We start from the raw sequence: 24,915 nt of genomic DNA, 5'->3' as shown, positions 1-24,915 counted from the left end.
ACTCATCCTCTCTTGTAACATTCTAGACGTCATTCCCTTGGGGTTTGGCCTTTGGAATACATTTCTTATACTTGATTTCATCATTTTGAGAATTTAATATAATTTTGGTTCCATCTTTAGTTTGCATAAAAATCTATTTTGGCAGTTGATCCAATTTTTGGGCATTCCAGGGTGCCCATTACAGTGGTATCTGATCTTGCTTGCAAAGTGCTTCACAAAATTATAACTGGTGGTTGTCCATTTCAGTGGTATCAGAGCTATTTCTACGGTATCCATTATAGTGGTATCAGAGCTTGCTTGCAAAGTGCTTCATGAAATTATAACTGGTGGGTGTCCATTACAGTGGTATCAGAGCCGTTTCTAGGGTATCCATTACAGTGATATCAAAGCTACAAGTCCTACCATCCTGTGAAGATCTTTAGCATCTATGTTTGAGCATGCAACAAGGGCTTTATAATTTTTGTAATACCGGAGCAAGACAAAGTGGGAGTTTAGACTTGCAGAACAAACAGGATAGTTCATCTGTGCAAAGGGACATACAATCCAGTCATATAGACACAGAGGAGATATTCTTTGAACAAGACAATAGTATGGGTGATTGAGATGATAGGAATATCAGTCCATATCAAGAAAATGTAATGTTCAGGTTACTGGGTACATTGGAGGAGGGGCAGCGTGTAATGCCTGCCCTAGTTTGTATTTTTCTATTGTTTTCAAACTCTTTCTTAGTGAATTTATATTAATTTTTTTTAAAGAGGGGTAAACACTTTGACCTGGAGCTATGAACCAGTGAGGCCACAAATGGGGGACCTCATCCCCATGAGATTTGAACCTTGATGGCAAGGATAACAACACAACAACTTAACCATCACAACATGCCACTATTGGCTGAATTTATATTAATTAAGTCTAATTAAAAGATTTAATTAAATGAAAATTAAAATGATATTTTAATATTTTATTTTATTTAATTAATTGGAAAATTAATTAAATAAAAGAATTAAATTTGAAAATAAAAGTTATAAGTTTAGATTTGGAATGTGATAATATTTATTTAATTTAATACTAATATATTTAGAGTACATTTTTTAATAAATGCTAAATAATATTATTATTTAAGTTAATAAATATTTTATCAATAAAGTTTCGAAAATACATTTAAAAGTGGAAAAGAAATTAAATTATTAAAATTTCATGACCACATGACGAGTGCATGAGATTTAAAATTAATAAATTAATATAAATAAATAAAGAAAATATTAAATAAATTAATGTGCATTATTTTAATTTTTATTCACATAGGTGTATGTGAGCTCTTGGGAGTTATCGTGTTGACAACACAGGAGTTTGCACTCTAGTTATGCACATGTTGTCTACACTTAGGAGTTGGCGCATTATTTGAGCACATGGTGTCTACAACATTCTAGACACCTCATCATGTTTATCTTCTTATCGTGGAAGTTATGTGCTTAGTTGTCATGCTTATCTCCTAGTTCTTTCTAGACACATTCTAGATGCATCTTAGAGGCCTTTATATACAGGCTCTCCTAGTGTGTATGGACATCCTCATATGCTTCTACAAGCACTTCTAGTCACTTGGGGGTTCAGTTCATGGAGAAATTGCAAATGTTGGAGAAGGAAGGGGCTTTACTCAACAGATTTTGAGGAGAAGCGAATTAGCATTAGTGTCCAGGTAGACACTTGTGATTTTCACATACACTATTTTTGCTCCTTTTTCTCTCTTGTCTTCATTGTGTCTATTATGTGTGTCTGAATAATTCTCTATGAATGAATCTTCAACCTTGTAATTGAAATTTAGATATGCATGTTGATTTTAATTGGTTGCAAAGAAATCATTAGAAAACTCAGTTAGGAAACTCCTATTTCATTAATGAAAGAAAATTAGTTTTAACTTGGGTTTGGGTTCGAATTAAATAGATTGAGAAATTTAGGTTTAGAAAGGGTTGATTTGAAAAAGAATTCCTATATTGAAAAATTGAATAATTGATCGTAATTCATCTATTAGACTATGGTCACCTCATTCGAGTTCCTACTATGAAATCCTATATTATAAATTAATTTTAATATATATTTGTATGTTGTATTTTGTTCATCAGATTAATTATGGATATTGACAAATGGATAAGATTCAATATATTTGATTTATTAAATATTGTAATCTACAAAATTATAATTAAAAAAATTATGATCATTAAAAAGGGGGATTTGTTATTGTAAATTTTTTTTATTGAGAAATTTTCTAATAAACGAAATACTGGTCTTTTTTTTAAATGCAAATATATTCTTTTGAATATGTCATGAAGGAACGACTAATAAATAAAATAAAAATCATTTTTATGAAATATGTATTAATTTTGTTTTGGGGAGGGATGTTGTACCCCCCCCCCCCCCCCCCCCCCCAGTGTTTTTGTTTAGTGCACTGGTGCGGTACCCGCGTATCACAGTGCATTGTGTGCAAGGGATGTCATTATGGCCACAAGGTTGTATGGAACAGGCTGGCGACCCATTAAAAAGCTTTGGTAAAGTTTTAAGTTTCTTAAATTAAGATATATTTAGATGTTGAACCAAACATGCAGAGAATGTATGTTATAGGTTAGATCCCTGATTTTTCTATAAAATGGGAGTATAATTAATCATTGCTAGAAGTACAATGACTCTGTGGAGTCTGTGCTGAATGTCATAATTCAATCTAGGTTTGAAATTCGAAAGGGTTTTTTTAATTGTTGTTATCATTAGAGTGTGCGTGGAGAGAGAGATGGGTAATCTATTTACAAAGAAGCCCAAGGTAATAGATGTCGATAGGGCAGTATTGTCTCTTAGAATTCAAAGGAGAAAGCTTGCGCAATATCAACAACAGTCACCCCAAGATTACCAACAACAAACTTTAATGATGCAAGCAATCCAAAGCCCATAGCGCCAAGACCTCTTGATGTCAACCACTGTCGAGGATGGTCATATTTGAACCATTGAGAAGCCCACATCTGGTGCTGACCCACGCCAGTGGCAATAATTGCATTGCCATTTGTGAGTTCATCAACCAACTGAATAGCATGTTGAGGAGAAATCCCATACTCAAACTTCTCATACTTCATAGGCCACTTTGTCTTCTGCTCCTTTGGTTCTTCACTCTACAACTAGAAATCTGGCCTGTCTACCCCATTTTTTTTATTAGATCATTTAAGCCCTGCAGTGCAAGTTGTACATCTACTCACATGGAGACATGTGGTATCTTGTTCTTTCCAATTTCAACTAGATCTATGTGAACAATACTAGCACGGCTTGCAAATGTCTCCAATTTACCAGCCACTCTATCATCAAACCGTACACCAAAAACAAGTAATAGGTTGGCTTTATCCACTGCATGATTTGCATAAACAGTACCATTTCTCCAAGCTTCTCTCATCTGATGATGGAAAAGATCCCAAACCCATCAAAGTATGAGCCACTGGAATGCCCATGTAATCGACAATCCTTTGGGTTCTTGGCTTACATTTAGACAACCTCCACCAACATTAAGGTATGGCCTTTTAGAATCTTATATTAAGCACAAGATCTGCTGTAACTAGGAATCTGTGGGGACTTTGAGAGTCTTTGAGTATAGGAGTTAAGCTTGATAGGCATGCCCCAGTTGGGAATTTTCACCTGCTGTTGAATGTCCTTTGGGATATCAATATATTAACAATAGCTTACAAGTTTTAATATTGTATATTAATGATTTAAGTATTAAGGTTTAAATATTAATTTAGCATTATAGAATTTTAGTTAATAGTTATTAACAATGTTGATAATACTTTTATTAAGATTTTGTTTAAAGAGTTGATAGTAATGTATCTAGTTATAGTTAATTTTTAATTAATAAAATTACTGATAATTTTATTAATTATTAATAACTAATTATTGTTGAGATATTGATATTTCTTATGTTGATAGTCATTAATTAATTTAATTAAGAATTAGTTTAATTAAATTTAATTAATGATGAATAACTTGTTGCTTGATTATTTTTGGAGAATTGATTAAGTCAAGAAGGGTAATTAGGCTTTTATTTAATCTAAGAAATGACCCCAATCTATATGCAATTATGTTTTAATTAATTTATTATTAAAATGATCTAGAATTGTAGACTGTGAATTATATGCTTTATTAATTAATTTAATTAAATGTTATTTAATTAAGATTAATTAATGAGGGAAGTTGTTATTGTATCATTGGTTTAATAGAGTCGGGATGAATCTCTTGAAAATCAAAGAGCAATATTTTAATAATTTAAATAATAGATGGTTACTTATCCTTTAATTGTTTTTGGAGAAATTAAATATTAAGGGAATTTTATTCAATTAGTAACATTGAATTTTAGTGAAATAATGCGAATGAAAAAGTCAAAAGTCAATGGGTGCTAGTGCAATGATTTATACAAGTAGATAATTATCTTTTGATTATTTTAGAAAATTGTTTTAAAATAATGGAGGAATAATTCTATGTTTTATTCGAAAAGATAAATGGGTTGACTTGGAGATTAAACAAAGAATCTTATACAATTGAAGTATACTTGAAACGGAAATTGAAACCACATATTTGGCTTAACCATGTGATTGCAAAAACAAACTAGAATATGTGTTTGAATCTTGTTCTTTATGCTATCCATGTTTGGGGTTTAATTTGAATGAAATTGTAAATTATTTATTGTAAGGTATTACTCTATTAATTTGAATAAGCAATTACCTTTGATTTCTATTCAAATCGATTATGGGTAAATGCACCCACCATTTAAAATAAGAATAGGATTTACTTGTAGGGTGAACCAAGTATCCCTTTACCTGAAATACACTTTAAATTGGAAATGGGAGTTATGAATGATTAATAGGTAACCAGAAAATTTATTTCCTAGTTAGAATTACATACTTCTAGAAAAGCTTAATTAAGATTTGTTAATGTACGAGTATATTTAGCGGAATTTGGATTTACCTTAAAAATGATGATAATGATTATAATAAAATCAAAGTAGTATTTATAGGAAATTTTTTCAATTTACCATGATGATGATGATTTGTAACAAAATTGGAATTAAATCATTGAGAGATTATTAACCTTAATGATTTAAGTTATTCAACATATAACCTTAGTTGATTTTAGGAAGGTGGACTTCAAATATTTTGGGGGTTGAACCTTAATTTATGTAGTTATATGTACAGGATATCTATTAGGTTAAAGAGAGTTTTCACACTTGATAACGAACCCTAATAATCATTATACTCGATATAGACACATGCTGGTCTTTGTTGAAAACAAGAACTTTAGTGAATCTGATAATCATTGAGTTATTAATATAGTTATGTTAATTAATTATAGAATTAATTAAATTTAATTAGTCATTAAGTTAAATGCAATGGAGTTTAAATTGATATGATTGTTTCAAATTTTAGTTTATTATATGATGAGATCATGTGGTACTCTATATTTCATGTATGCATGATGATTATTCAGTGATTTTAGTTATTGATGATGATTAGTTCGATGGTTTAATATCATATCTGTTTACTTATGGATACTTACCCCATACTGCATGTGTGTGTGTTTGTGTTTTGGAGTTTTGGGGTTGACTAGATTATTGACCAGTCTAAGGTTGTTACTAGAGGCTCGGGGGTTTATGAGATGTGATGGCATGTTGATGTTATTTGGTCTCGATCTTTTTATAACCCAACCATGGTTATGTGATGGTATGCTCTATGAGATGTTTGTATTTTTTGTGCGTTGATGCTCATCAATTTTCTTGTATGAAGCTGAGTTATATGCATATGAGAGACTCGACTTAACCATTTATGAGTCATCGATGAATCATACTTGGATTACTTTCCAGTCACCTTGATGGGATTGAAGTTTTTGTTTTGATCTTGACGATGTCATATTGTGACAGGTTTTGGACTTGACCGTTTTCGAGTCTTCGATCAGTATTATTTATTTTGAGATGCTTTTTGGTTGCTCGTTGAGAACCAATGGATATTGTGATTTATCATTGATATGGATATTGTGGTTTATTTTGGGATACTTTACGGTTGCTCGATGAGGACCGATGGATATTGTGATTATCATTGATACCTTCAGTTGCCAATAGAGAACTATTGTGGTCATGATTATCAATAGATGCTTTTCAATTGCTCATGGAGATTTGATGTTCTTATTGTGGATTATCTTTTGGTATTTTTCCAATCACTTGTATAGGACTAAGGTGATTTTGTGATTTGTGATTTCTTGAGCCTAGGGTAGGTTATCTACTTGTAGTGTCAGGAAGTGGCTTGCAATGGGAGCCGGGGCCCTAAGTGGCTACTAGGGTAACTCATTGTAAGTTGTTTTAATAAGTGAAAAAAATAATACTAAATGGGGATTAAAATGAACCTAATAAGATAATTGTATGTTCTTGCCCATGCCTCGAGTGCTAGTACAGACTAGGATGGGAGTAGAGAGATCACTTGGTTGTGACCTTGCATTTTGTAGTATGTCTCGTCAGTATGAGGGGATACTAGTGGCCACATAGGGATCACTAGGGGACCAGGGTCTATTAAGAGACTACTAGGGTAACTCTAGCGTGATCCGTGCGATGACACTCTCCAGCTTACATAGTAGGTTTCCTACATTTCTTTGTGTGCCTCTGGGAGTAGATGTCAATCTATGTGTTTGAACCTTTGAGTTAGTGTACTTTTAGGATTCCTAGACTTAAGGAGTTTATGTGTTATGTGATTTGATATCCTATTTGGGACTTGAGACTATCTCCTCCAACGCTATCTTTGTTGGCATTTACCTTCATTATGTTCTTGGATCATTATGATGGATGTTATATCTTGTGATGGATGTAATTATTGACATGTTTCTTTATATTGATGATTAGCATGTGATAGATGATATTATCTACTTTGTAGGATCATCTTATGCTTTATTCTTGCATGTTAGATTTCTTTATGCATATGTTGTAGTATGTTTTAAGAGTGACATCCCTATTTACTATAATATTGATGATCTCTTCGATGGCTTGGGATGTTACGCATGGAGGGATGACTAGGGCCCACGATGGTCTAATGATGCTATTGACGGTTGGGAGGAACCACGCACTTAGTTGTGTTTTATGATGGATGGTTATCTTTTACGATGGTTGTTATATCTTTATTGATGGATGGATGTATCATGTATGTTAATAGTTTCATTTACTTTATTGCACTTGCATCATGGATTCGATGAGGATGATGTATCGTTATTTTTACATATGTATATTCTTTAAGCTTTTCATACCCTATGACACATACTGTGGATGATTGAGCATTCTGAATTTAATTGCCAAGAGGCATTCGGAACAAATGTATATTATGGACATTAGAATTTTCATTATTCTTTCATGTAGATGTGGTAGTTGTTAGACTTAGTATTCATTAAGATTAAATGTGGCTCAATGTCTTGGGATCCTTAAGGAATATAACCTGTTATGTATGCTTACAGTTGATTGTATGTTATTACTTCCACTACTATGTGTTTGATATGAATGGTTTATCTTTCTTGTTTTTTTTTGTTTTTTTTTGTTTTTTTTTAAAATTGTTTGGCAAACTTAGTAAAAATTTAGGTTAATTCTTTTGGATCCCTTAGCGGGGCATTACACATCGGATGCAACAAAATATATGAATGGATATGATGTTGTAGTTAATGGCTAGACAAATGGGCATCAATATTAATCCAGGTGATGCCAACAATAGAAACAACAATAATAGGGGCAATGATAATGGAGGTTGAGACAACATTAATGATGGGCATGACAACAATGGAAATGAGGCTGATAACTTTAGACGTGTTGCACGCTCAACTCAAAAAACCAGCTCGAGACCTCTTCTACACACCTTCCCACCCCAAGATCTAGTTCAGCCAATTAATGAACCGTAGATTGCAAAGTTACAAGATCAATTCAAGAGGAATTGGGAGGCTAGTGGACCGGAGTTTCAGGTGGACATTTCTCTTAGAGATTACTTGGACCTGAGGATGAGACACATGCCTAGATCAGGAAGACAAAATCAAAACCTTGAGCTGAGAAAGAAAGTTGGGAAACTTTCTTTACCTTATTATGATGCTTCAGGGAAGATGACCACATGAGCTTGGGTGCAAAAGATGGATACATACTTGCAACTGAATCCTATGCCTGAAGAGGAGGCTATAAAGTATGTGTCTATTCACTTGGATGGACCGACACATGAGTGGTGGCACCATGGCATGGTAACCTTGGGACATAATCAGATCACATCTTATGAGGAGTTCACTGCAAAGCTCATAGAGAGATTTGATACCAGGGATCCCGAATTATAGTTTAAAGAGTTGGCACAACTCAAGTAGTGGGGATCAATTGAGACGTATATCAGTGAGTTTTTAAGAGGTTAGTTGTGTTGTTCACTGATATTTCAAAAAGGAGGTTAGTAGTGTTGTTTATGGATGGACTCTCAGAACTCTTACGAGGTTGGGTCAAGGGGCATGACCCAGCTACATCGCAGGAGGCCACTAAAAAAGCTCGTGACTTAGCACCTTCTTCATTTAGGAGTAGATTTCAACACAAGGATTCTTATATGAAAAAGGATAAGGAGAAGGACAAAAAACCTTTTCACAAGGATGCTCAGCCCAAAAGAGATAAGTTGGATAATGACTCCTTGAATGCTTTAAGAAAGAATAAGTTATGTTTTCACTATAGAGAGCCTTGGGATTTATCTCACAAGTGTCCTCTCAAGGCTAAGGCAAATAAAATGGAATATTTCTCAGCAGAAGAGTCACAATCAAAGAGGGAGGATCAGCACTCTAATTCAGATGAGGATAGCACTACAGAGGAGAGTAGTGTTCCTGAGGATGAGAAGTCATTAGCACGATTAACTAGGGCTCAGAAGGCAATCACATTTAAGGTTAGAGGTACTATCAAGGGTAGAAAGTGATTTCACTCATTGACACTAGGGCTACACATAATTTATAGACACACAATTGGTAGCTAAGAGAGGTCTATAGACTGAGGAGCACGTCAGATTTAGAGTTACGGTAGCTAATGGTGACAAACTATTATGTACTCAAAAGATATATAATCTTCACATCAGGTTTGGAGATGGCTATGAATTAGAAGATGAGTTATTTGTGGTAGACATGGGAGACTATGATGTCATCCTTGGCATGGTATGGATGGCCTTGCTAGTAGAGTTCACACTTAACCTAGAAAAATTGGAGACGAAGTTTCAGCATGAGGGAAGAACTATTGTACTTAGAGGACTTTCAAATGGGAGTTGTAGAGTAGTTTCCTTGAGGAGAATGCAGAGACTTTTTCGGCATAATAACATAGAGTGGGCAACAGAATGTTTCACTATGCCAACTTCACAAGAGCCACAGGTGAAGAGTCATCCACCAAATATCTAGGAGATACTTGATAGGCACAGTAAGGTATTTGGTAAGATTTCGCATGGGGTTCCTCTTGACAGGGGGATAGAGCATGCTATTGAGCTCAAGGAGGGAGCCAAAGCAATCATGATTACTCCCTATTGTCATCCTAAGAAACATAAGGATGAGATAGAAAAGGCAATTAAGGAGTTGTTGGAAATAGGGCATATCAGGCCTAGTAAGAGCCCCTTTGCTTCAACAGTAGTGTTGGTAAAGAAGAAGGATGGGAGGATGCACATGTGCATTGATTATAGGGCATTAAACAAGAAAACCATTAAGAACAGATATCCCATCCCATGAATAGATGAGCTGATTGATGAGTTACATGGTGCATGATTTTTTACAAAGATTGATCTATGGTCAGGGTATCATCAAAATAGGATGAGGGAGGAGGACATTGAGAAGACAGCTTTTTGGTGTCACTATGGCCACTTCGAGTTTTTGGTTATGCCATTTGGGTTAACCAATGCCCCTACTACATTCCAGAGTTGCATGAATCAGGTATTCAGGGAGCAACTTAGGAGATTTGTCTTGATTTTCTTTGATGAAATTTTAGTCTTTAGCAAGACTTGGGAGGAGCATTTACCACATCTTGAGATGGTGATGTCCACTTTGGAGAAAGAGTCATTGTATGTCAAGGAATCTAAGTGTGAGTTTTGGATGACTGAGCTACTATACCTTGGGCATATCATCAGCATAGATGGAGTTCAAGTAGATCCTAAAAAGATTAGGGCTATTGTTGATTGGCCTACTCTTACGAATCTTACACAACTTAAGGGATTCCTTGGTCTCTGCAGATTTTATAGGAGATTTCTTAAAAGATTTCCACAGATGCACCCTTGACAGACCTTACCAGGAAAGGGGCCTTCACATGGATAGAGGTAGCTTAGAGAAGCTTCGATCATTTCAAGAAGGTGATGTCATCATGTCCAGTACTAGCTCTACTAGATTTCACAAAGCCATTTCAGCTTCATTGTGATGCGTTAGGAGATGGGATTGGGGCAGTCTTGATGTAGGAGAAGCATCCCATTGTTTTTGAGAGCAGAAAGCTCTATGGAGTGGAGAGGAGCTATTCCATCTATGATCAGGAGATGTTGGCTATAATGCATGCATTGGCTAAGTTTTGGTCCTACCTAGTTGAGGGAAAGTTTGTTATCAAAACCAATCACAATAGCACCAAATACTTCATGAGCCAAAGTGATTTGAATGATAGACAACTAAAGTGGATTACGAAGTTACAAGCCTATGACTTTGACATTGAGTTTGTCAAAGGTAAGATGAATGTGGTGGCAGATGCTTTATCCAAAAGACCTCATATATGTGCTCTAACTGAGATTACAGGAGATTGGAGAAATAAGATCATAGAAGAGCATGTGAGGGACACTTGGGCTTCTGGAGTAATTACAAGCACCATACATGATGATCGTTAAGTGGTGATGGATGGATTGATAAAGTTTAAGGGTAGGATATATTTGATTCTTTCATCACAATTTAGGGAGGTTATACTGAAGACATTTCACAATGCACCTATAGATGGACATCTAGGGGTCTTTAAGACCTACAGGCAGATCCGTGAGCGATTTACATGGAAAAGGCTCAAGGATGATGTTCAGAAGCATGTCAAGGAGTTTGCAATTTGCCAACAAAATAAGGGAGAGCACACATATCCTGCAGGGTTGTTACAACCTTTGTCCATTCCAGATAGGAAATGGGAAAGTATTTCTATGGACTTCATCACCGAGTTACCTCGAGTACAAGGGAAAGATTGCATCTATGTGATAGTTGATCAGCTGACGAAGTTTTCTCAATTCTTTTCTATTCCATCCACTTAAACAGCAGCACAGGTGGCCAATCTTTTTTTTAGAGAGATATTCAGGTTACATGGACTACCTAGTTTCATTGTTAGTGATTGGGACAGTAAATTCATGAGTACTTTTTGGCAGGAATTGTTTAGTTTGTGTGGTATAGATCTTACACCTAGCACTAGTTATCATCCACAAACATATGGGCAGATAGAGATTGTGAATAAATGGGTGGAAAGATATCTAAGGAACTATGTGACTACACAATAGAGGGCTTGGGTCAAATGGCTACATATGGGAGAGTATTGTTATAACACCACTTATCATATGTCAATCAAGATGACTCCATTCATGGAACTATACGGTTATGAAGCACCTATTTTCATGGATCTGGTTTTGGTGGATAGTAGAGTGCCCAAAGTGAAATACTTCTTGCAGGATAGTCAGGATATTTTGAGGGTGCTCAAGGAGAATATACAGAAAGCCCAAAATCAGAAGAAATTGTATGTGGACCAGCACCAGATAGAGTGCAGTTTTGAGGTTGGGGATATGGTTTACTTGAGGCTACAACCATATAGACAATCATCACTCAAGAAAAGCAGAGCAGACAAGTTGAAGCCTAGGTTTTATGGTCCCTATAGAGTGATTCACAAGGTGGGCAAGGTTTCTTATGAGATTGAGCTTCCAGAGGGTAGTCGAATACATAATGTGTTTCATGTGTCAAGGCTTAAGAAAGCCATCAGTCAGAGAGTTGTGCCTTCAATAGAATTACCACCATTAGATGAGGAGGGAAAGCTTGTATTAATTCCTGAGGCCATTCTAGATACTAGAGAAAGGACTTTTTGAAGTAGGTTGATTAAAGAATATTTACTCAAATGGAGATATCTGCCAGAGGAAGATGCTACTTGGGAGAGTGAGTAGGTGCTACAACAAATAGGACCTGAGATTGCTTGAGGACAAGCAATTTCAAGGAGGGCGGACTGTAATGACCCCATCTTTTAGCCTTCACATTCTCCAAAGTCTAAGTGGAGCATAAGAGGAAATTAAATTAATTTCTTATAAAGTCATTAAATAAATTAAAAATTAAAAGGTGACTTTATATTTAATTAATTTAATTAATTATTTTATTACAAGGGAGAAGTTTCTAGAGTGTATTAATTATTGGAAAGGCGAAAGCCTCTAGTAATTTCATTTTCTAGAAGCACATTTAATTATTGTATTGCAAGGGAGGAGTTTCTAGAGAGTGCATTAATTATTGGAAGGGGGAAGCTTCTAGCACTTGCAATTAATTAATTTTTTAGTTCCTTCTAGAAGGGTGAAGGAAAAGGATAAATAGGGGTGAAAGTCTCATTGTTGAGCATTTGATCGGATTTTTGTGAATGACATTTGATAAGAGTTTGGATGTGTGAATCACATATCTTTCTTGGCAATAGGGGACGTTCATCCTCTCTTGTAACATTCCAGACGTCATTCCCTTGGGGTTTGGCCTTTGGAATACATTTCTTGTACTTGATTTCATCATTTTGAGAATTTAATATAATTTTGGTTCCATCTTGAGTTTGCATAAAAATCTACTATGGTAGTTGGTCCAATTTTTGGGCATTCTAGGGTGCCCATTACAGTGGTATCAGAGCTTGCTTGCAAAGTGCTTCACGAAATTATAACCGGTGGGTGTCCATTACAGTGGTATCAGAGCCATTTCTAGGGTATATCCATTACATACAGCATGCCACACAACAACAAACTTTCCAAAATAGTTCAAATAATTTTCTATCATGAGCACAAGTGCACGAATAAGTATTCTACCACAACCCAACTTCACTAACATTAGTTTCGTCCTGCCTATAAGATACAATAATTATATGATTAACTGTGTCTTCCAATAAACCCTTTAGGTTGGTTTGCTACTAGATTTCACCAAATGTAAGTCATCTATAGCTAAAGATAAGATCCATAGAACATAGACATAATGTCTACACTCATCCTACTACACAAAAGTAAGATCGTGTAGCTTAACTTTCCATGTACCAACTTTGTTGTGCTAATAATCATCTTGTGATATACAAAATCTCTATGTGTCATGAATATAAAAAAATATGTTGATGACAACACATAAGCTATTGATCCAAGTGCCAACAAGATCTTAATTCCTAAGTGATTCTTCATAATTTTAGTTAAAAAGCATTGAAACATTTGAAGAATAAATCTATCACATTTTAGATTCAACATAATTAACAAATGATCTAGATATTTCCATAATTTATAAAATCTTAGCCCTCTTATCAAAATAAGGAGCTTTAACATCATGTAACCCATATAGACTCTCCTTAATTAGTTGTAGGACCTTTTGCAATATGTCATAATAATAGGGTGCTAAATGAACCATTATCCTTTCAGTCTCACTATGAAAAGAAATGGCTACAATTCTAACTCTTCACATGGATGTTGGGTAGTCCCAAAGTACTATAGCGTACTATTTGGCCAACGTTGACATTGAGATGAACATTTTGAATAAAACAACTTTTTGTTTGGACACCTACTACAATACCATTAATAGTTTAAAATTTGTGTAAACTAGTAACTTTTAGAATTTAGTTTCTCTTTTCTAAATATATTTTTTAAGAAAATTAGAATTGATTTGTATTCCTTTTTCTTTGTCATTTGAAAAGGGGTTTGTATGAAAAATCAACATTTTGAAAATGTGACACTCACTTTGATCAACATAATTTTTTCCCAAAAATGATAAAATTGTAATTCTTTTGAAATTAGATTTGTAATGTCAATGTGTAGGGAATATAATAAGTTTAATTCAATTTGGTTGAATTTTTTATAGTTTTTTTCTTTTTTTTGAAGTGACATTAACTATAATTTAGACATGGGTTCATTTTGATCACTCTGTCTTAATCTATATACATTAAAAATCATTTTTAATTTTTTATTCTTAGAAAGATTACATAAATCATAATTTACAAATATTCTTCATAATTTTATTTTCCTAATTTATGAATTTTCTAAAAGTGTCCACCAAAGAAATTGTAGATGGCTAGATAACCTATGTTTAGTAAAACATATATATATATATATATATATATATATATATATATATATATATATATATATATATATATATATATATATATATATATATATATATATATATATATATATATATTAGAAACATTTCCGCTTGTACTACTTTGTCAACATTTTTATGGGTACCAAAGGAGACTTAATTACAAGTATGAGTAAGGAGTAGAAAGATTATGCCAAAGAAATTTTGATGTAAGAGTCTTTTATCTTACCATTTTTTATTTATTCCTTCAAATGATCACTCTCAAGGCTTAAACTATCATATTTTCTTTAAAATGTATGATTTAGCAAAAAGTAGGATGTTTGAAAAAGTGAGGCACACTATTGTGGGAGCACTTTGTTCCATAAAATTTTGTTGGACCAAAGAAAGTGTTGAGGATTGAAAAGTCTAATTCAATAGCCACCAAACTGACTGGTCTACTTTGGACAAATATGTGTCTAATTCTTCCAACATAAAGAGAACACCATCAAGAAATTTCATAAACTTCAATTGTAATCCAATTATAGAAAGACAATTTTGTACTTCATTTTCTTTGTGTAAATCCCTTAACTAGTCACCTTTGAATGTCATTGAAAACTTTCAACAAAATATCACTTTTCTAATCTATCATCTTTATTGGCCCCTTTAGGATGATACTCGCCACTATAACAAATACCATTTTTTTTTTGTTATTAATTCTGGTGTGCAAACCCTATTTGGGCTATCTTCTTGCTTTCAAGAATTGAGTTTGAAGAGTTCTAGTTGTTCATTCCATGTTTCAAAAGAGAATGCATAAACATGTGAAGGAAGCATATCATTGTAAGAAAGCACTCTAGTTAACCAATTTTTTAATCCCTTGATAATTTTCCTTGAGTTTTTACTTTTTAGATATTGCAAAAGGCAATTTACTTTTTAATGTAATTATTGAGCCATTGCACAAATTTAAGAAATTCTGATAGCAAAAATAGAGTACACACGAGAGATCAAGACTTAAAATTGCAATAAATCCTTAATTTTCAAAGCCAACTTTCTCAAGCACTTCATGGTGTTATGATTAACTTCATACTAATATTATGCATTAGTTATCAATACAAAGGAGTATCTTGATGAAATAAAATACATTGTTACCCTACCTTATCCACATAATATTAAGAAAATTATCATAATAAATTTGATCTCTTCAAGGTTTGTGCCATCCCTTGGTTTGGTCTTTTACAATGTAACAAGGTGCTTCTTCCCTAGAAATGTTATTTTGTGCCTTATTGGACCAAATGCTAGAGTCATTGGTTTGAACCCAAATTATTCTATATACAAATAATTCAACCATGCAACTATACTACAATGTCTCAACTGACTATCCTTACAAATCAAACACTAAGGAAAATATTAAGCTTGAAAAAAGTAACTTAATTTCAAGTAATTGTCACCTTTTAATCTAAAAATCAAGCCTTAGTGTGTGATGTTTAAGCCATCTGATCTCAACCATACATAATATTTCAAACCAATATTAGCTTGATATTGTTGTGTAGTACATCTTCCCACCAAAATGGACATCAGAATTTAACCTAGTATCAACTCCTATGTACAATATAAGCTTTTGACCTCAACTTATTCCTATCTTGTGAAATGAAGACTATGTTTAACCACACATAATCTCATCTAAGATAAATCAAGAAGCACTTTAACAGCAAACTAAATCATTTCAAATGTCGTGGTCATGATTTTAGAGGGTTCGGCATAGTTCTTTGTTTTTTGTGTCAATTGGTAATGCCTTGATCACCCATTTCATCCTAGTGTCAATGTGACACACCACTTGCTAATGCATTAAAGTCTTATTTTCAATTTGAAACAACACCCTTTCAATTCATCTCCATCACAACAAGGAAATATTGGTAGCTCTTGAACATCTATAAATGGTAGACCATTCCCTATCATCAGCTAACAACCTCAAGTGGGAACCTGATAGGTTTGTCTCTCATCAAATCCTCACTTGAATGCTCAACAATATTCAAGCTTCAAAATCTCATCAGTTCGAAAGTTTAGTCAATACTTACATAAAGAGGTATTTCAAAAGATGTTATAACAACTTCCCATAGTGGTTTAATAATTCTTTCTTGTCAATGGGCCCTTGGTCTACTAGTGAAGTTGAAAGGTTATTAAAGAGCCCACTAGGGATCAAGTTTCGTTGAGTGCATAAATCTGACATTGAAATGGATGAGGCTGGGATCATGCCCATGGTGAATTTGGTGGAATGGGTACCTCCTAGTCATTGGCTCTTAGTCAAAGAGGTTTTGTTGTAAGGATTGTACTCCCATATAGAGTAGCTACAAATATTTTATGGAAGATCTCAATCAAAAAAAAAAAATTCTCCAATATTAAAAAAACTTGTTCATCCATGATTTTTTTTAGGTGTTCATCTCTTTTTTGACCTATATGTGCATCTATTTTTCTAATAGATAAATATCTTATATTTTGAATCCTTAAAATTTTCCATTTGTATTCTTCACCCACACAAAAATTCAATAGTCACCATAGAAATATAAATGTATCTTTTGTAATTAAACTTCTAACTAAAGAATTGGGACCAACATTGAAAGCCAAAAAAAATTTGATAAATCACTGAGCTTAATATCATCAACTTAATTTTCTTTGAACTCAACCATTGTAAATATTATTTTAGAACACATAATATCAATGATTCGTTATAGACTCCAGCGTAGATAAAGTACCTCTAGAATATATTATTCCATTATAAAATGAAGGCTTTGGGGGAAAACCTTTTATAATCAATCTAGAATCTTATTGTAAACTCTTCCACAAATTCAATTTCAAAAAATGATTTATTCAATTAACCTTTTAGATTACCAAGATACATTGTTCTAGTACCACCAAAATATCTTCTTATAGATATTTGCTCCACATTTCACCAAATGTTCTACTCAAATTTAAACAAACAATTTGCACACAAACTAATTTTCACTTATCCAATAGATTATGCTAAAAGTCATATAATATCAAACTAAAATAGAAATCTAAAAATTAAATATGAATATGGCCATCAAAATAGATAAATCATTACATCCTTATTTTCCAAATAGATATGAAATACCTTTGTTACTGCAAGTTTGTCTCAAGTTAATTCTTCATGAACTTGTGTACCTATGAACTCTGTTGTGAATTCACCAAGAAGAGTATTAGGTTTATGTCCAATTCACCGAGAAATCATGAATATTTTTTCCTCATATTTCAAGACTAAAAGCTAGAAGCTCTCAAAATCTCCAAGTGAAAATAATAAACCAAGCATGTTAAGAATGAGCCTTTCAATGCATGATAAAAAAATTTCCCTCTACCTATTTCTTAGTATTCCTTTTCTTTGTCTCTTAATTATCCTCATTTAAATCAAAATAACTCTATGATTTTTAATAAGCTCCACTAAAGTCATTTTAATACTTTAGTTAATAATTACATTAACTATGATATAATTTTACTCTACTGCTCTTCAGTTGCTATTGTAGACTCCGATCTAGCCACTAGAGCCCATTGTTGGTATGCTCAAGCTACGATCCTACTGAGTTCAGTTCGGATCGACATCAATCGTCTCCCTCCCTACCTATTCTCATTAGATGCTCATGCTCATCTCCTCCCCTCTCAACAGGAGTTGAATGGGCATGTCAGACTTGACATCTACAGGCAATATATTATACGGACTTGGGTTGATCCTCTAGGGGGAGTACATCTAAGGATGGTTTTCTACATCGAGCACTTCTTAGATAATCAGGATGGGATCATTGTACACCCTGAGTACTTATACAGATATTGGACACACACCCTGTGTATCTCCCTTGGTTCCTTCAAGGTGGGCTCGCGCCAACTCTGGATCCAGGTTGATCACCATATTGCTAGAGAGGATCAGGTGTGTAGACTTTATACCTTAAAAAAGGAAAAATTTGAGATCCATTTCCTTTTCAGATGCCCCATATACTATGAGACTAGAGGGAGATTTTATTGTTTGTTTAGAGATTGCATATCCCTCTCTGAATTTTTTAGGTACACAGATCAGTGTTGCATTGTGCTCTATCTCCATGAGTTCTTACAACTTCGCGACCATACTTTACAACTATCATTTCCAAAGAGTCAGACCTAGGCACAACTTATTTTCACCTTCTTCTCGCCCTTAGCTCTAGCTCAAGGTGTGGAGATCATGCAGTTTCCCTAACACAGGTCATTCCAGATCTATGAGACCTTGCAGGGGACCTCTTTGCTAGCAACACTCCTCTTATAGCACTCAGCCTCACCACAGGGCCTCTGGAAGTTACCAACCATATCAATCATTGTTGGACTTTTTCCCTTTGAGGACAGATACCTAATCTTTTTCGTGATGTATCTTTCTTTCTTCTTCATTTATTGTACTTATTCTTTTGTGGACACCGTTTCGTGCTACGTTTATCAACTATCTTCTTGGTGTAAGCTTCTAGTCCCATAGACCCAAGTTATGGTCTTTTATTGGACATTAATAAAATTATCTTATCTTATCTTATCTTACTACAGCTTAATTATTTAATTGACTTCTAATGCCCCAACTAGGGGACATTACAATCAAAGTCTACGATTGCCTTTTTTTTTTTTTTCTCTTAAATGTCTTTTCTAAGGAAAGATTGCAGGCTTACACAACTTTTGCAAACACAATATTTTTTTTGCATGCAATATATCATCAAAAAGATCTTTTGGCTAACTACAATGTAGTTGAGGTATTTTTCTTATATTTTTTTGTTTGCTACTCCATTGAAGTTGCATATTGGTTATACTCCATTATTTTGTGAATGAAGGAAAAAGATGTTGACTTGTGAGGGAAATTTTCATGCATTCTCTCATCTCATGTTCATGGATTTTCCTAAAGTAGAGATTCTAACTCCATTAAAAAAATCATGAGTTGAAATTCACTTTGAAACAAATTACATTTGGCCAAGATCTGAAACCCATGGGTGCTATTAAAATGGGAAAATGGTTTGATCAAAAAGATAAATCTCTTGGCACTCTCATTATGTTTGATTCAAATTGAAACAAACTACATTTGGCCAAGATCTAATTCTAGTTACTAATGAGTCTTGATTCTAGGCATTCTAACAATATTTAGGATTCCTTTAGAAAGTTTAATTATATTCAATTTCAATTGAAAGAATGTGGAGTTATAAAAGCTAATAAACACTTGACTCTCTATATTCTCTCTAAGTTAGGTCTGGATTATTCAATATTTGTTTTTGCATTTTATGCTACTACAAGAGCTCTAGGTAGTGCACACATAATGTCTTCTCTTGATGGTTTTGCAACACAACTCACAAGGGAACAAGAAAATTTGGCACATATGAGTGCATTGGTACCTTCAAGATTTCAAGAACTTATTGCAAAAAAAGACACATCCCAAGTTGCAAAGGGAAAGGACAAGAAATGGGACAAGGAATCTAAGTCTAATGAGAGAGTTAAGAAACTTGCTTCACGACCTACTTCTAAGTCCAAAAAATCTTCTTAAGAGAAATCATCATAAAAGAAATTGATAACATGTGTCCATTTCAAGAAATTGTGACATGATGAGCATAGGTACTATCTTGAGAAGATTGATGAACTTACATATATTCTTCAAACGCACATTTTGTTGCCCTAACCAATGTCTCCATCTCCATCCACACAATTAGGAATTTGAGAATTAATACATGGGAAAGGTAAAACAATCTTGGCTTTCACTATTATTTAGAATAGTAGATGGCTTCTTGATTCATGTGCATTGCATCATCTAACATCTTATGTGGGTATATTTACTTTTTTTTAGCCTTGTAGTTCACCTAATATTTTGATGGGGGGTAACAATATGTATATGTAAAGGTTTGTGAGAAGGGATCTATTCATATGGATGGGGGGATCTTACAATGATGTTCGATATGTACCCTCATTGACCACTAATCTCCTTTTAATTTATCAAATTACTCACAGTGCACAAGGAAAGATAGTGAAGTTCACTCCTAAGTATTTAGCAAGTACTCCAAACTTCTTCATGGAGTCTCATCTTGTGAATTTGGCAGATATATTTGAGGGGATTCATCTCCTCTTTCATGATAGTTTTAGTAATATTGTTGATTTATCTTTGGAGATTGTCACCTTTTTTGGTTGAGTTTGATGATGATATGTGGTGAATTGTTTTAGTTGGTCCCAATCAGTACTAAGGGGGGTGAATTAGTATGATATTTTCTACCAGTTATAACAACCTTGTTCACAACCCTTGTTAGTGGTCCTTTAACAAGTGTAAAAATGGTGAATGCAATGCAGTAAAAGCACAAGAGATCACAAAAGAAAGCATACATCAATGATAAGGGTATTTTTACGTGGAAAACCCCAATGTGAGGGTGAAAACCAAAGTGGGAGTACTATACCCACAAGCCTTTCCTTGCAAGTAAAAGGGTTCCTGTTAAAGGCTTACATTTGCTCCTTCTGAGAAATCATCTTATTAAGAATGAACATAATCTATTAGGATTACAATAGCCTTATAAGGCTACCTTGCTAGAGGATTTTGATCCCTTTATAAGAGATACCTTGTTAGAGGATTTCAAAGACATATTACAAGTTTGTCTTGTTAGAGTCGTACAATAGTTGCAATGATAAGAAAGAAAACTAACAATTAGATCTAAGAATATGGCACGCCTTTCCATGTAGATCCATTGTGATTACCCACAAACATTCTATGATCTCCTTCCTATGTCTTGGATTTACTCATTGAACGCTTATGTTCACTTCTCTCCTTCTTGTGCTTGAGTGTCGATTTGTTGTTAGCTGATTGTTCTTCCTTTTGTCCTCCTTTGCCTCCCACAGATCTTCAAGCTCTAACAACAACAATGTCAACCTTTGTAACCTCCTCACAGTGAAATTAGACTGACGTTAAATCCACTCATCCAATCTGGGTGTCAAACCCCTAAAATTATCCCGCTCAAATAAAGTATTTGAAATTTGAAATTCACAAGCAAGTAGTCACAAAATATATGTGACTATCTATACATAGGTGCTTATGTCCGTAGGTCTTTTTTTTCTATCTATAAGTCTACATCTAGACTTGTGTCCTCGATTTCTTCCATTGCTTCTCACTTCATGCATGTCACATCACTATTAGACTATCCCATAGTCATGTCACATCGCTATGACCAACTTCTACACTTGTTTGTCTGTTGTAGGCTTGTTTGTATTATGTTCCTTGTTGTGAGCGATATGCCAGTCTACCGATGGTTATACTACCCTTGCAACGCTTCAATCGCTTGTTGAAATGACAACACTCCAATGTTTACACAATACTTGAGTCCTTGTGATGCTTCAACTTAGGTCATCACCATTTTGCCATACGAACATGCCAATGTGACTACTCAATTCCAACAATCTCCCCCTTTGGTGTTGATGGCAAAACCTCTTTATCAAAACAAAATTTCCATTAACAAGACTTACATCTTTTCATAGGTTACACTTCCCTGTCTCTTTGCTCCAAGCTTTCTTTTGCAGTCTGTGGCCTTAAGACTTTATTTGCCCCTTCTGTGGGTTGATAACTTTGTTTCTACTTCTTTTTAGCTTTACCTTATAGCTCACTATTTTCTTTATTCTATCTCCCCCTTTCTTTATGCTCTCCCCCTTTCATTTTCTCTCTCCCTTGCTTTATTTTGTCTCCCTTTTTTTTATTACTCTTTACTTTTTACTCTCCCCTTTTCAAGAGACTTTCCTTACTTTATTATCTCCCTATTTTATTGTTACATTATTATCCCCTTTTTTCTTTCTACTCATAGTTGTTTACTCTCCTGATTTTTATCATCAAGGACAAAGGGTATGGGATATGGGATTCAAAGGGCTTACAACTTCTCAAATATTTCTTTGTATCACTCCCTTGTTGTGTTGAGTTGAGTCTCCCATGAATCATTTAGATGAGTGAAAGCAAGTATTCCACCAATGTCTTGTTTTATATTCATCGATGGCTTAGCAAGTTGGGCTTCTGCCTCCTCCACATGTTCACTTATGACCCCTACCAATGGGGATAAGAAACATTTCAGTTCCATCAGTCGAACTACCCTCTTCTCTTCTTCTACTCATAGTTGATTTACCAAGTACATGGTATTTTGAATCTTTGTGGTGTGCATTGAGGCTTATCCTATCAATGGATTATAAGCCTGGATGGCTTCATCAAGCTCTTGTTGAGCTTTCTCTCTCCATCACTCCAAACCACCAGTTAAGGTGTGTTTTGTGTGTCGTGTGTGGCCTTTGAGCTTTCATCTTTGAGTGATGTCAGTTCCCCTTTCTTGTCTTGAGTAAGACTTATTTGTTTCTCCAAGTTTCACTGGAACCTGTCATTCCATGACCATTGTTATCTTTACTGCATTTTTCGAAGAGACGATCTACGAAAGCTTTGATCTGATTGATCATATCATCATCCCTTTTGTACGGGTCTTCAAATTCCAGTTACTTGAAAATGTCTCTAGCCTTTACTACTGTGCTCCCTTCATGTCTCTTTCTAGACAATTTCATTATCTTTTATTTCTCTATGATCCTAGTATATTTTGACAATCTTTGTCATTGACCTAAAAAAGGCGCTTTCTCATCTCATCTACTCTTTCAAAGAGATGGTTTAATTTATTTGCTTCTTTAGCATCTATGTCATATAGTCCTCCTTTGTCCTCAAATGTGGATGATGAGACTAGTTCTGGGGTTTCATATTTTCCTTTTCTCATTTTCTTGTTGTCAGTTTCCTCCTCTAAATCTCTCTTTCTTTTGCCTTTGCCTTTCTCTACCTTCTTTTTACTCCTCTATCCTTTGGGTAGTGTATCGAACGGTCTTGTCCTAGTCGAAGTCTTCTCCTTCTTAGATGATAGTAATTCAGTGCGCCTCTATTCTTGTTTAGTTTCTTTAACATGTTCTCCTTCTTAGTTGGCTTGATCCATTGTGTCAGCCTGAACCTCCATTACAAGTACGTGTTTTTCTTCAGATGTGTTATCAATGATGTGGTCCTTTTTAGGTGTTTTCTCTCCTTCCTTTTCATCTTCATGCTTATCTTCTACGTCACTGGTCGGTATCTGACCTTTCTCCTTTTCTATCTCCTTTGGTCGTGAGTCCATCGTTGTTACATCAATTATTATAGGATGACTGTCTCATGTTTGTGTGTCATCTTTATGTTTGGTTTGCACCTTTGGTGGTGCTATTGTTGCTTGTTCATGTTGAGCTTGTCCACACTCCTTAGGTTATTTTTTTAAATCCTAACTCATTTGAGTCCTCGTTGTATTGGTGCAATAGTCTGTGCAGCTCTCTTCTTCTATAAACCATGTTCCTCTGCTGACCTTTCTACTCCTTGCCCACTTGTATCTTCCTATAATACATGTTTTCTATCACGGTTCTTCTTCAAGCTTGATTCTTCTTGGTTGTGTAGTTTTGACCAAAACTTATTTGCATTCTAAAATGCTTCCTTCTTCAATCATGTGGTTACCAATGGTACATCGACTAGCACATCAAAATCCTTTTTGCACGACTCTACAAGTCCTTTTCTCTCCTTATCATCCACGTTGGGCATTATTTTAGCTAATGCATCATATAGCATGTCCTTGCACTCAAGGATTCCTTTAGTCCATATTTCTCCAAGTATTGTGTCAAGTTCATTGGGTATCAATAGCTTGATTGGCACTGGAGCTCTATCAAATACTCTTAGACGAACTAATACAACATTCACAACTTTATCCTTATTTGCTTTGGTAAACTTTGAAAATCTATTCTTTAATGTATTACAGTTCACATTGTTCTTGATATCATCTAAGATATTTATGAAAGTAAGTTTCTTACCTTCTTTGGGTGACTTGAGACTCTCGATCCCTATCTCTTCTTCTTATTCTTCTTCCTCTAGTGGAGTTGGAGGCTTTTGCTTCTCTCTCTCTCTCTCTCTCTCTCTCTCTATGGTCTTCCTTTTGTATATCTCTACCATCAAAGGCTTCACAGTAGTCACGATTTTCTTCTCTATAACTTCCCTTTCTAATTGAGGTTCAGGTGAAGACACATTCTTTTGTTCTTCTTCCTTCTTGTGCTTCATCTTCCTCAACCTATCCTAAGGTTTCAATTTTGCTTTTCTTCTTCTTCTTCTTCTCTTCAACAACTACTTACTGTTGCTCCTTTATCTCTTTCATCTTCTCCTTAGTTGTTCTCAATCTTTGTTGTTCATGGTCAATAGGCATTGCTAGTATTCACTCAGTGTGCTTCACTTCTAATTCTTCATCAACTTCGTATGGTAGTATGGTCAACCAATGGGTTCAAGGTTGAACGGCTTGTAAAATGCACCTGTTTGTGCTTGCTAGGAAATAAATTTATTGTCTTTAATCCATTACAAAAATTAGAGGTATCTTCTTCCTTCGTTCCATCTCTTATTGGAATTTTTTGAAGTATCCATCAAGTAGATCAAGGGCATCATTACCCAATCTACTGTACATATTTTTTATTTGCATAGTGATATGACTCTTTGTCTTCCACTAGAATTTCACAAATCCAAGGAATTCATTCTTGAAGAAAAAGAATATACATACCTATTTT

At 34.5% G+C, this 24,915-nt stretch overlaps 1 pseudogene; it reads right to left on the bottom strand.

Annotated features, from left to right (window-relative positions):
* Nucleotides 1-2,837: 2,837 nt before the first annotated feature.
* On the bottom strand, nucleotides 2,838-23,462 carry LOC149578528 (acetolactate synthase 1, chloroplastic-like; annotated as a pseudogene).
* Between the last annotated feature and the right edge of the window lie 1,453 nt (nucleotides 23,463-24,915).

This window comes from Cupressus sempervirens, chromosome 1 (assembly GCF_028749045.1).
Source record: "Cupressus sempervirens isolate cs-2001-9-10 chromosome 1, ASM2874904v1, whole genome shotgun sequence".
NCBI lineage: Eukaryota > Viridiplantae > Streptophyta > Pinopsida > Cupressales > Cupressaceae > Cupressus > Cupressus sempervirens.
The sequence above is the reverse complement of the archived record's forward strand: the minus strand, read 5'-3'. Positions and strand labels throughout refer to the sequence as shown.